Below are 13733 nucleotides of genomic sequence, written 5' to 3'. Positions count from 1 at the left end.
AAGGCTTTCATGGTGGTGACTCTCAACGACTTGTCTGACCGTCATCTAGGAAGGAGGGAGAGATGGCATATGGAATGGGATTGGGATCTACAGCCTCATAAAATAGCTCCAGTTCTCAACTCTCAGTGTTTTATCTCAATCTCCGCTCAGATTCAGTATGCACGGCTGAGGCATAGCCAGCCACAGTCAGGCCAAAACAAGACGTAGAGTGGGAAGTCATGCTTGCTCCAGTGTTCAGATCACTCCTGTTAGACTGGAGCCGGAGCTGACAGGTTTGGTTGTGGTCAAGCTGCACATTTGAATCCAGCCAACAGACTGGAATGAAAAAGGTTCATGGCTGGAAAAGACCTGAGTCAGGGAGTAAAGAGGCAAGGTCAGTGGATCAGGGCGGAGCCTGCGAACGGCTGGCGCGAGGTTGGGGCGGGCCCGGAGGCGGGGTCTAGCCCAGTGAGACTCGCGCCTGCGCAAGGACAGTCCGGGAGGCGGGGCCGCGCACGCGTAGTGCGAGGGCCCTGGAGGGCGGAGTCCAGGAGGGTGCCGGCCAAGGGAGGGGGCGCGGCGTCCGTGAAGTCCGGCGCTCCCGCAGGCCGAGGAGGCGATGCTGGCTTCTGCGGGGCAGGCGGCTGGACAGACCGGGATGTGACGGGACTGCCCCTCGCCTCTCTCCCATCCTCGGGCGGGCAGGTCGCTGGGCGACCGGCAGCCGGGCCGCGGCCGAGGAGGCAACGCGACCTCCGCACGGTGAGAGCCGGGGAGGGTCAGGGCCGGGGTCTCGGGGCACCCGAGGCTGCCTGGCTCCGGGGCGCAGCGCGGGCGGACGGAGGGCCCGGTGTCCTTGGCCAGCAGCGCTCTGGGACGACCCTCGGAGCCCCCGCCCCCTCTCCCGAGCCGCCTGCTGTGCAGCGGGCAGGCCGGATGCCCCTGCTCGGTAGTGCTGTGACGGGAAGGGGCCGCGGGATGCCCCGGCTGCAGCCTTCCTGCACCGGGAAATCAGGGCGAGGCAGAGGTGCCCTGGGATTTCAAAGCCTGGATGCTCGCGTTGGTAAGGGAAAGTACCTGAGAGCCCGGAATGAGTGGGATTTTTTTTTTTTTTTTTTAAATCACTGAGTCAAAACAAAGACACGCCCTAAAACACGTCTTGAGAACTTTGGTGGATTACGGGGCGTCTGTAGGTTCAGGTGCTTTACGCCCCTCCTCTCCCTCTTTTGGACGTCTATTTTCATACATTTTTTTTTAATGTACCCACTTTCTTGACAAAGTAAAGGGAGGGGGGAATCCATTTGAGGTGGTCGTTGCTCATAAAGCCTGATTTTGAATTTCAGTAATTGCAAATTCATCTTTGCTGGCTACCTAGCCAATTAGGTTTGCTGATCATAAAATAGGCCTTAGCCATGGAAATGACTAGTGCACAGACTCTTCGCTGTCCAAGATTGGAATGCCCTGTTTCACTTAAGGAGAGAGAAAAACCAGGTGGCTCACGCCTTTATCCTGGCATTCAGGAAGCAGAGGCAGGTGGATTTCTGTGAGTTCCAGGCTAACCTAGTCTACATAGCAAGCTTCAGAATAGCAAAAACTACCTAGACCTTGTCTCAAAAAACCCAAGATGGGGGAGGACGGTTATGAATGAGAATAAGCATTTACTTTTTTTTTTTCAGAGTAGCCGCTTGAAAAAGCTTTTTTTTGGAGGGGGGGGTCAAGAACATTAAGTATTAGTGGGACATATGTATTTAGACAGTTGATTAAAGTATCATCATTTAGATTAAAAAACTTGAATCAAATTTAATGTGAAGGATAAGTATAAAGTATGCGTTAAAATGTATAATGTATAATTGGTGAGGGATGTAAACGTTGATGAAGGGTTTGCATTGGATGAAGTCAGTCTTCTTTCCAGACTTTATTAATGTTTGTCTCTGTTAATTTGTTAGAGTGCATTGCTCTTCTCTTATATGGTGGTTTTCTTCCTTGTTCTCAGCAACACTGACCTCAGTCTCTAGGTTAAAAATACTTACAACCCTTAACCTGTAATTTGTCCTGTTTCTTTAATACGTCATAACAAGAAAGCCAGAAGCTGCCCTTCGAGCAGGAACTTTTTTATTCTACCTTCCCTCAGGTAGAATTTTTTTGCTTGTTGCCATATTGCTTTTACTATGTGGGGGAAGAAGAGAATTTTAATTTCATGGTTAGAATTCCTTCAGTCTTTTCCAGTTTCTGGTGTTTGTCTGCATTCTCCTTTCGTCTACAGTTACACATGTCCTCTCCATGGGACTGTTTGCAGTTCACAGAAGATGGCACCTTCCTTTGTTTCCTGGGTCCAGAATTGTCTTCCTAGTTAACATCTTGCATCCCCGCTAGAGTATTGAGCTTGAGTCTTGTCTGGGCATTTCATCTCTTGTTTTCACTGATCCAGCAGCACCAGGCCACGCTGCACTGAGCAGTTCATCAATTAGGAGTTAACGATTTGCTTATATATGTCTTCCCCAGGCTTTTAAGTTTCTTTTTAATGTTTGCTGCTACAGCACATACTGCTAAAATCTATTTACTCAGTGCATTTTGAGGAAAGGGTCCAGGCTTGAATGCAGATTTAAGATAAGCTAAATATGTTTGGATTATCTTTTAGTACCAGAAAAATTGGAAGAAAAAAATCAGTATTTTAAAAAATGATTTTTAGAGAAATTATATGTACTGGTGTTTTACCTGCTTTTCTGTGTGTGGGTGTCAGATCTCTGGGAACCAGAGTTACAGACAGTTGTAAGATGACGTGTGGTTGCTGGGAATTGAACTGGGGTCCTTTGAAAGAGCAGCCAGTGCGATTAACTGCTGAGCCATCTCTCCACCTCCAACATTACTACTTTTATTTGTTTAAGGATGAAATAAGAACTGATACTGTTTGGAATGACATCCTGGTTATGAGAGGAAAAAAGTCATTCTACTTGAAGATGGAGGAATGAAGGCCATGGCAAGTAAGGGTTAGTCTAGAACTTTATTTTGAGGTGCAGCGGCTTGCCCACAGTTATGACTAGAAAGGGACAGGTCTGGGAACATGGGCATCCTTTGGCTATCTTTGTAGTTTTCTTTTACTCCCCTCTATCCTAATTCTAAATACGTTTCTTTTTTTAAATTGCATTCATCTATTTTGTGAGTGTGCTCGTGCTCATGCTCCTGTGCTCAGTGTGTGCATTAGGACCTGTGTGAGTAGGTCAGCTGTGGGAATGCATTCCCTTTTGCCAGCATGTGGGTGTGGGCGATAGGCTTGATGACAAACAAGTACCTTGAGAGTCTCACTGTAACCCAGGCTACCCCAGAACTCAATGGGTTGCTTAGCTCAGTCTAAGCTCATATCTCTGCAGCCCCACCCTACCCCCTAGCCTTCCGAGTGTCAGGGTTACAGAAAGGAGCCATCAGTGCCTAGCTTCTAATTTTTAATAAAGGGTTTACCATCTTGGTTCAGTACGAGAGAAATGGATATTTATTATAGAAGGGCTATATTGGTAGATAGTAAATTGGAATGATTTAGCAGATCATTTGGTTTACTGCTAAAATAGCTTTGAATAACTAAAGCCTGAAAAAGCAAGTAGCTTGTCTCTGTCTCCATCTAACCTCTGTGTCACAGTTCCTGACCTCTTGTTTGCTTGCTTCTCACTGTTCCAGAGAGCAGTCCATTTGTGCTTTCCTCCTCGCTAGCTGCCACCACTCCTAGGGACCTAGAGCCCTTGAGTGGCTGGGAAACATGATACCTTATTTGGGAAAATGGGAGAAACTGGACCTTTACCACTCTTGACTGGAGCTTGCTTATATGTTGGTATTGGGAGCCTCTGGTTGCCATATGGAGACTGCACAGTTCCTTCTGGTGGTAAAGTGAGATTTTGGTATAACTGGGTTACAGCTGGTTAATAGCATGGCTAGAATTACACGTATGGTTTGCCTGTTGTGAAAACAGCTGCTCTGAGTACTCCTGTGATAGGTTTTTAGGGACAAAAGTTGATAGTTGTAGATTTATGCATCTTGCACATCAGTTTTCAACTACTCGCATAGTGTAGTAGGCCTCACTAGTTCTAGAAGACAATAAACAATTCCTTGTTTCTTATCAATTTCAAATAATTTTATGCCACTGATTGGTGTGTAAATGCAACCTTTAATCTGGGCTTTAATATTCGATGGGTTTTCTTTTTGCTAATTTTTATACCATTGGGTTAATTATGCTGTGTTACAGGAAATAGTTCCTTACTTCTAAGGGGACAAGTGCCTTGGTTATTGTTTTGTAAGCAGTGCAGTTAGTCTATTTAGGTGACTTAGATGGCCTTACTAAAATGCTACTCCCTGTCCTGTCAGGACTCTGCAGTTCACATATGGCCACATAGTCATCTTTGTTTTTTCCTTCCTGAGGCTAAAGGCCCTTGGGAGGAATTACAGCATCAGAGGGTATGAAGGTTTTATCTGTTTCAAAAGCTCTTGCTAGCTTTACTTTAAAAAGATCTGCACTTCTCCCAGCAGAATTTTAGTTGAATATTTTGTCATATTTTCATTGCCTTTTGTTTTGAGTTAGTCTTTTCAACAATGAGGATAAGAGGTCTTTCTGTCTCACAGTTAAAAAGACACTTGAAGGTTTTATCCCAGTTTTATTCTCTCCTCTCTGTGGATGGGTTGTCATTTACCCACAAAGTCACTGAAATAGTTTTACTAATTTTTATTAGCATTAACACTCCAAATATTATTTTTGTTACTTTTTATATTTAGTTACTGAGACAGAGTTTCCTGAAACCGTGTCCGACTTTGAATCCTGGTCCTTCCTATTCTACCTTCCATGAATTATAGGCCTCACTTAGTTTTTAGTACTGAACACTTGGTAGCTTTTGAAAATTTTATAGAATAATTGACTTTTAAAAACACTTTGTGCCGGATGTGGTGGCACAGGCCTTTAATCCCAGCACTTGGGAGGCAGAGGCAGGCAGATTTCTGAGTTTGAGGCCAGCCTGGTCTATAGAGTGAGTTTCAGGACAGCCAGGACAATACCGAGAAACCCTGTCTCAAAAAACCAAAAAAAAAAAAAAAAAAAAACCAAAAAAAAAAAAACCAAAAACCAAAAAAAAAGAAAACAAAAAAACCCCCCAAAACCAAAAACAACAACAACAACAAAAAATACTTTGTAATTTTGTCTTTTAATTGTGAGGTGTATGATGGTACCCCTAGAAGTCTTATCTGAGATCCCCCTTGAGCAGGGATTGTAGGCATGAACCATATTTCTGGTTGGTGCTTGCTTTTGAAAGATGAATTCTGGGCAAAAGCATTACTGTGAGTATCTAGCAGGATGGTTCCCAGGCTTTTCAGACTTAGAACCCCCATCACACTTTTAAATATTCTTGAATACTTTAACGGGCTTTTGCTTATATGATTTATAATTTTTGATATTTATCAAGGTATACATTTATTTTTGAATGCTTAAAGTAACAATAAATCTATAATATTAAAATTGTGGTACATTTTAGACAAACCAAAGAGTTCATGAATGTAGTGTATTTGTTAAAGTTTTTGTTTGTTCAGAAGGTCATTTCTGATTTAACTTGAATTGTTAAAAAGCTACACAACAAAACCTTGTTATCTGCTCCTTTTTTGGAAAGTGATGTATTCTAGATAGATAAGATAGCCCAAAACAATAGTTATCAGATATACTCCACTGATACCTGGCATGCCATTGTTTCTAACTACTGCAACTTAGAAGGTAGGCTTTTTGTAGCATCATTTAATGGGTGAGATGGAAAGGAACCTGTTGAAGGTAAAATAGGTGTCTCTAGCAAGCTATGGGATAGAACCTGGTCTGCCTTCACTTTAAAAGGCACTCTTCCAAATGTGTATTATCTTATTGCTGAGCTAAAGATTTGACTTCTTTTATGCATTTGAAAGAGATATTTAAAACCAAAACAACAGTTCCTGGTAGTTGAAAAGTTTTTGCTTACCTTTTTGCGTCATTTAATAGCTTAGTATGATTGAATATGGCTGGAGGGTCATCTTTGAGGATTGTTGGTTTTAAAAATACTGTATGATATCTCTTGGGGAGATGGCTGATATAACATTGTAGAAATATATTAAACTGTGTTTCTCATAGGAGGTAATAGAAATCATGTGAAGTTAAGTCTGGACCCTGAGTTGGAAATGTAGATTGAACATAGTTCTTGAAAGATAAAAGACTGAGTAACTCTTTGTAAGAGGATGAGAATGTGGACTGGCAATTTAGAAAGAGCTGAGATTGAAATATTTTTTATACACACACACACACACATTCTTTTTTTCCTACTGCTCTGTGATATATTGTACCTAATTTTGTGACACATCTAATTCCAATCCAGTTGTGTGCTTGTCAGTGATAAGGGCTGAGTACAAAGTATGAGTGAGTACTGGATAACATGCCACTGGAAGAAGGGAAGCGACTTCTGGGAAATAAGAAATCACCCAGTTCAAAGGAGTGACCAAGAAAGCAAGCCCTGGGATATGATACCTATAGGAGATTTAAGAAAGAATAAGTGAGAGAGCCCAAGGACATATAACATTCTGTACTTGGAATGCCATTCCAGGCCATAGTTACTTCTGGTTGATGTGCCCTCATGTGACAGTTTCTGTTAGTTACTGACAACCTTCCCACCCCCATTATTTTCTCAGCAGTCTGTAGCTTCCTGTCTCTTGGTTTGTAACTTCTGATTGCTAGGTTGCCAGCGCTGGGGTGTGACTCAGCCTACCGAGAGAGCAGCCAATCAGAATGTTCCTTTCTTTATGAATAAACTGAACAGGCAGAAAATATGAGTAGTCCTTGAGTTGCTCTTGTCTAGTGAGTTAGTTGACTTTGTTTCAGGGTGAATCTTTGGTTTTAGAGGTTTTTGATTGCTTAAGTTGAGGCCGTGAGCTATGAGGAGATAGAGGGTTCTTAAAGGCTACATCCATGAGAACTTTTTTCCTAATTTTCTTTTTGATTGGTAGCTTAATTTGAATATGAGTGGCCCAGTTTTGGGATTCTTGCCCTTAAAATGGGACTGATTATTATAATCAATCAAGAATCTTTTTTTTTTTTTTTTTTTTTTTTTTTTTTAGAAGTTTTTTTATGTAGCTCTGGCTGGCCTACAACTTAAAGAGATCCCCTTGCCTCTGCGTTTTGCTTGGTGAAGCAGAAGCTTGGTGGTCCATAGCTTCTGTTTTTATGTTAGGTATGGAAAGGCCAGGTGACATCCTGTGCTACCAGATGTTTTCTATTTCTTATTATTCTTCACCTGTTCAAATGCATTAGGAACAATCTCCTATCCTACGGTTTTGGGTTGCCTGCCTAGCCACCTCCCCACACTAAGATGTGATCTCTGATGAGTGAGCTGCTAGTATACACTAGGGACAACAAAGAGGCAGCATCAAAAGGTTCTTTGACTAGTTCTTGTCATCATATTAATGATATTTGGTTGCAGCCTGAGTGCTTTGTGGAAATTTGAGAGCTTTCTCAGACCATTATGTCTTGGCAGCCAGTGTTAGGGTTGGGAGTTACAGTTTCCTCAGAAGACCACAGCTGAGAAAGGCAAGAACTCTTCATAACAGCCCTTAAGTGTGGAGAATGGCGTTGGTGTTATTTTGGACAGAGTTGTTGGTAGGGCAGCTTACGGGAAACAATCAGGTGGTATTTCTTTTCAAGGGATGGAGAGGCAGAAAGGCCTTTTTCTTTGTCCTCCCTACTTTCTGTTTCATCAGAGTCTGGACTTGTCAACCCCCTTTTTTTTTTTTTTGGCATTATCTAGAGTTAGGTACTTGACTGTGTGGCCTATCTTGCAGTTGTGCTTCTCTGGGATTTGAGAGCTTTTACATTGCTGATTTTTTCAGTCTTTGCTTTAAGAATAGACCAAGTCTGAATAGATGCAGTCATCAATCCATTTAAGATGGTTGAGCACTTACTTGGCATAGGACAGTGAACTAAACAATTTATATGCCTTTTTGGAGCTTACATACAAGGAGGGGATATAGAAAGAAATGAGTATGTAGTATCTCAACTGTTACAGTCTTGTGGAGGAAGCAGAATGAGTTGGGAAGAACATGGGTGGGGAGCTGCTAACCCCGCAAGATGGTTAGGCAAGCAAAAGTGTGGTCTCTGTGGACTCCGGAAAAGAGAATGCTTTTTATAATTAACAGTGTTTAGTGTGTTATGCCATGTGCTTATTTGCATGTGTGTGCATGTTTGTGTGCATATTTGTGTGTGGAGGCCAGAGTTAGGTGTTGAGTATCTTCCTTAGTTGATTTCCACCTTGTTTTTGAGGCAGGGCCTCTCATTGAACCTGAAACTCATCAGCTCAGCACGACTAATTGGCCAGTGAGCTCCAGGGATGTTGTTTGCCCCTGCCCAGCACTAGCATTACAGATGCATGCCATTATGCCTAACTTCTTATGTGGGTGGTGTGGATCTGAATTCAGGTCCTCATGCTTTATTGACCCAGACACCTTCCCATCCAGTGGAGAGAAACATTTGATAACCATGGAACAGGATGCCTCTGCTGGGTATGCCTGGTCTCTTTTCAGAGTGCTGAGTATGTCAGTGAGGCATTGGCAGGAACTATTGGCAGACAGTGATGTCTGATAGGTGGACCGGGTGGAGGGAGTCAGACCATCTCTGGTTGTCTAGACTCTAAAAGTGCAAAGACAATGTAGAATTTCAACTTGTTTGCTTGTTTATTTGCCCTCCCAGTTGCAAATCAAGGTCTCCACCACTGAGTGACAGCCTTAACTTCGATTTTTTTTAAATGATTCTCTTTGCTGCTAAGTAGAGAATGTCAGCATAAGGGAAGAATGCTATCATTTAGCTGCAACAGTAAATCTGGTTAGTGATGGCATTGATTTTAGACAGGAGTTGGGAGAAATATTACAAATTCTGCATACATTTTTTAATACAGAGACAGCAATTTGATGATGGATTGGATGTGGCCTGAAAAACTCAGGTAGAGTTTACACTGATCAGTAAGACTGCATAAGAAGCAGCTCTTAAGGGGAAAATAATTTATGACTTTAATCTTGGATGTGCTAAGTTAGCTGTGAAGACACTGTAGGTATCTGGGTGTACTTGAGTCTGCAATTCACTGTAGAGGTCTGGGATAAAGATGCAAATTTCCAGGGATTGGCAGTCAGCACTTAATGCTCAGAGAACTGAGTAATAGAGTTTGGGAGTGATTGGCTGGAGAAGTCCAGGGATGTTCTTTGAGATCTTAGAATGCAGAGAAATAGAGGCAGACAGACAGATGTGCGCTCAGGCTCTCTCTCTCTCTCTCTCTCTCTCTCTCTCTCTCTCTCTCTCTCNCACACACACACACACACACACACACACACACACACACACACACACACACACACACACACACACACGGGGGGGGGGGCAGAGGGAGAGGGAGAGAGAGGCAGAAAATAAGTGGTTCCAGGACAGCTAGAGAAAACCTGTCTCAAAAACTCAGTGAAAGATTAAAAAAAAAAAAAAAAGTAAGAAAGTGGTGTCCATGAATTCAAATGAAATGTTTTATAAGTGAAGACGGAGTGGTTTATTATGTTAGATTGAGGCCCAATTGTTGATTGTTAGGTCTAACTGATAGGTTTCTGGGGAAGTGGTGGAGGTAAAACTTAATTTGGATTACATGGAGAGGTGGCAAAGAAGAATTGGAGACCGTGGGGTAAATAGTATTTTCAAATAGTTAATCAGTGAACTTGGAAAAGTAGCTGTGGAGGCATGTGGAATCAAGCAGTTGTTATTTTAAAATACAGGTATTTTATAGTATATTTGCTTATACACTTAAATTATATACAGTTAATGAAATGATCCAAAAAAAAGGGAAAACAATGCAAGGGGCATTTCTGTCATTAGTACTCTTGATCTTAGCCAGAGGGCTGAGAACTGAACCAATGTTCCTTTTCTCTTTCAAGATTGCACTACTAGAAGGACCAAATGACCAAATACATGACCCTGTGAGGAACAGTTTGCATCCACACTCTAACATAAGCCCATGTGTATTTTCTTCCTTCCTTTTTTTCATAGATAAGGGTCGTGGCTGGCTGAGAGAGGGTAGAGTAACCGAGTCCTTTCATTATTCCCTAGTGGAGGTTGATGCATTCTCACCAGTTCAGAATTGCAGGTTTATACAGAGGTTGACCACATTTTAGGAAATTCTTAGGGAATCAGCATAATAGCCTCATATTTACTAACAATAGTTTTAGCAGTTTTGTTCTTGACTTTAGAATTTCTGAATCTGAGCAGGTCCTGTCCGTTGTCATCTCTGGCTCCTTGTCCTCGGAAGCGACTTTTCATTCTTTTATGCCTTGTCTTCACTTTGTGCCGACCCCATTTCCCTGTGGATTCTCCTGTTTCCCCGATGCTTTCCATTTCAGTCTTACAAGGAAAATTCAGAAGAACCTCTCTGAGCTCCTTTTCTTACTGTCTGTTGTGGCTCTAGGGAACTGAGACATTGGAAATACACATTCTTTTGCACATGCTATTCCTCATTTTCTAAGCTATCCTTCAGCATCATAGTACCTCCTTCAGTTGCTTCATCTTTCTCTGTGTTGTTGTTTGAGACACTATGATCTCACAGTGTAGTTCATGTTAACCTTGATTACACCGTCTGGAGTCAGAGGTGTCACTTCCAGGAAAGTTCGCTTTCCTGACTGCTCCCTGTTAGCTTACAGTTCCAGGTCATAGATACTCTGGATTTTTGTTCATTGAATGACTAAGTAAAATATCAATATTGATCTAGTTATGAGTGTAGGCATGAGAGGACAACTTCTGAAAATGGATTCTCCCCTCTGCTCTGGGTTCTAGAGATGGAATTGAGGCGGTCAGACTTGCACAGAAAGTACTTCTACATGCGCATCCACCTCTGCTCAAATGGCTTTCTTAAAGACAGCCACCCAGAAAGAACTGTAGAGCACTAATTGGATATTTAAATGTTCTTGTCAGCCAATGTAAGAGTTAGTGGCAATTTTACTATATATGGCAAATCTATTTGTGTTTGGGATTCGCCTGCCGTTCTCATTATCTTCTCCCTTATATTTCCAAGGATATTGCCCTTAGTCATCCTCCATTCTGAAAGTCAGCCTGTCTTAAAACTCATTAAAAAAAAAGCCCAAAACCCAAACCAAACAACTCATTCCTTAAATGTGATCTACCCACTAAGAGCTTCATTAGTTCTTGTCACCATCTCATAGGCCACTTAGAGTTCTCTGTGGTCTGACAATTCCATTAGAATTCGCAAGACATTTTCTTGCTCTCTAGGAGAAAGAGGCTGAGGAAGAGAAGGTCAGTCTGCAGGTGATTGTGATATCATGTGTGGATATAGTGACTGCATTAGTGGTAGAGCATCTGGGGCACTCTGGGAAGACAGGAAGCAGCCAAGTGTGTTTGCCACATACTACCTAACACAACCTTTGACAGTTTACCCAAGTCAGACTGTGCCTTCCTAGGACAGCATCAGCTCCCATCAGATAAAGCTTTAACCTTCCAGGAGTTCCCTTCTATTTCAGCCCCCGTTTGTGGCTTGTGCTTGTGACTGACATGTCATGTAAATCGGGTTTTACCTGACTCTCTCCTGGAGTTCAATTTGCTCATAGATACTACAATGGCCATTATAAAAGGTGTAGATGGCTAGCCACAGGACTAGGGCAGGCACATAGGGAGCTCCTGCTCTTTTGGGGCGGATCTCCCTTTAGGTAGCTCTTCATGTCCACCACTCCAGACATTTGCTGAACACTGTTCTTTGTGTCTTTATGGAGGTGTCATAATGTGGGGACAGTTGATTACACTGTTAGCCGTTAGCGATCAGCTTGACCTTCAGCCCTGTTTCCCTCTCTGGAAGTCTAGGCATAGAGCTAAAACTCCACCTTTCTAGTCCTGCCCCTGCCCTAAGGTTATATAAGGGCACAGACTCCCATTAGCAACAAAGGAAGTACCCTGGAGATTCTAGGGTTTTTAGTAGCTGTCTGCCAAGAAGACCAGGGGAGAGCACAGATTTGTATTTTTCATTATACTATAATATTGCAGGCATCGTGGGATAGTGAATATCTTTCTCATATATTTTTTAGGTTTTACTTCTTTTGCTACCAGCTACTTTTACATCTTTATTACTATTTTTACACGATTTTAAGTCCTCTTTTAAAAGCTTTGGCCTTAACTATCTTGTCATCCAGTTTATCAGATAATTTATTTTCAGAGTATTTTTCTTGGGGGGGGGGCGGGAAATCTATATGCCTTCTCCCTCTGTTTACAGAATAAAGACCCCCAAACATCAAAACCTGGACAGCAAAGTTTTTAACTCAGACTCCACTGTGTTCTGGTTCGTAAATCTTCTAGCTAGTAAAGCTTTTACATTCTCCTCCAAATGCATGCCACACTTTTTTTCTTTCTGCCATTCTTGTTTGAATCATCTTTCCCCCCTGCCAACAGTCTCACTTTTGCTTTCTTAAACTCACTGTGAGCCTTTGCGTCCTCGACACCCTCTCATTCCTTGGCTTCAGAGGTGTCAGCGAGTCTCCTTCCTCTGCATTTGCTCTCACTGGCCTTGAGTTCTGTATTCAGTTTTCTTGGTTAAGCTTGATGTAGTGACTTCATCATTCCTGGGATTCTGTTCTCTTGTCTCTTGTTTGTTATTAGCTGTCAAGTCTTGATGGATCTGTTCTTTCTCCATTTCCTTGGACTGTCTGTCTGAAGAGACTATCATAAAATGCCCCTTCAGAGTAAATCTGCTTAGTCTCTGATTTTCTATATAATTTGTGTTTAGGAAACACGTACTGGTTATAGAAGAGCACAAAAACATAGTATTTTTGTGTTGACCTCCCTAGAATAGTAATTGAACCATAGAATAATTCTTCTCAATCTACTAAAGGTTACTTTCCCAATATCTCCATTAGATACATTGTTTTATATATATATATATATATATATATATATATATATATATATATATATATATATATCCTTTTTCCCAGAAATTTGATTTCAGGGAATACTATTTGCTAAGATTATTAGGAAAAAGCGTGGAAATTGTTTTCTGGTTGGGAGAATTTTTGGAAACAATCTTAACAGGTTTACAAACATATTCATTTCTTTTGTTGTTTTTTTGTTTTGTTTTGTTTTTTTTGTTTGTTTTGTTTTTTGTTTTTTGGTTTTCGACACAGGTTTCTCTGTGTAGCCCTGGCTGTCCTGGAACTCACTTTGTAGACCAGGCTGGCCTTGAACTCAGAAATCCGCCTGCCTCTGCCTCCCGGAGTGCTGGGATTAAAGGCGTGCGCTACCATGCCTGGCTGTGCATTTCTTTTTAATTTCATGTGTTTACTTATGTGCCTTAGTGAGCCCATGTGCACCATGTGTACACAGGTGCTCTTAGAGGCCGGAGGGCATTAGACCCCTTGGAGCTGGAGTTGTGGGAGGCTGTGAGCTGCCTGATGTAGCTTCTGGAATACTGAACTTTGGTCCATTGTAGAAGCAGTAAGTGCTCTTAATTACTAAGCCATATCTCCAGCCCCAGCAGGCACGATTTCTAGTGGAATGGAAACTGTGTTTAGAAGTTTGCAAGTCAGAGACAAAGTTCGTAGCTGTGATGAAAGGATGGACCATTTAGAGACTGCTGTATCCAGGGATCCATCCCATAATCAGCTTCTAAATGCTGACACCATTGCATACACTAGCAAGATTTTGCTGAAAGGACCCAAATATAGCTGTCTCTTGTGAGACGATGCCGGGGCCT

General features: G+C 42.1%; 1 protein-coding gene across 7 annotated transcripts in view; it reads left to right on the top strand.

Annotated features, from left to right (window-relative positions):
* The first annotated feature begins 518 nt into the window (after positions 1-518).
* Positions 519-13733, top strand: part of Ccser2 (coiled-coil serine rich protein 2) — a 95957-nt gene continuing 82742 nt past the window's right edge. For 5 of the 7 annotated variants that reach the window (XM_029469325.1, XM_021181385.2, XM_029469327.1 and 2 more), the window contains exon 1: positions 526-741. The gene's annotated coding sequence lies outside the window, so the exon portion shown is untranslated. Of the gene's footprint in view, positions 742-2840; positions 2961-13733 lie in introns of those variants that run through there. The other 2 variants (XM_021181387.1, XM_029469324.1) reach the window with 2 other exon arrangements.

Source organism: Mus caroli, chromosome 14 (assembly GCF_900094665.2).
Source record: "Mus caroli chromosome 14, CAROLI_EIJ_v1.1, whole genome shotgun sequence".
NCBI classification, from domain to species: Eukaryota; Metazoa; Chordata; class Mammalia; order Rodentia; family Muridae; genus Mus; species Mus caroli.
The sequence above is the reverse complement of the archived record's forward strand: the minus strand, read 5'-3'. Positions and strand labels throughout refer to the sequence as shown.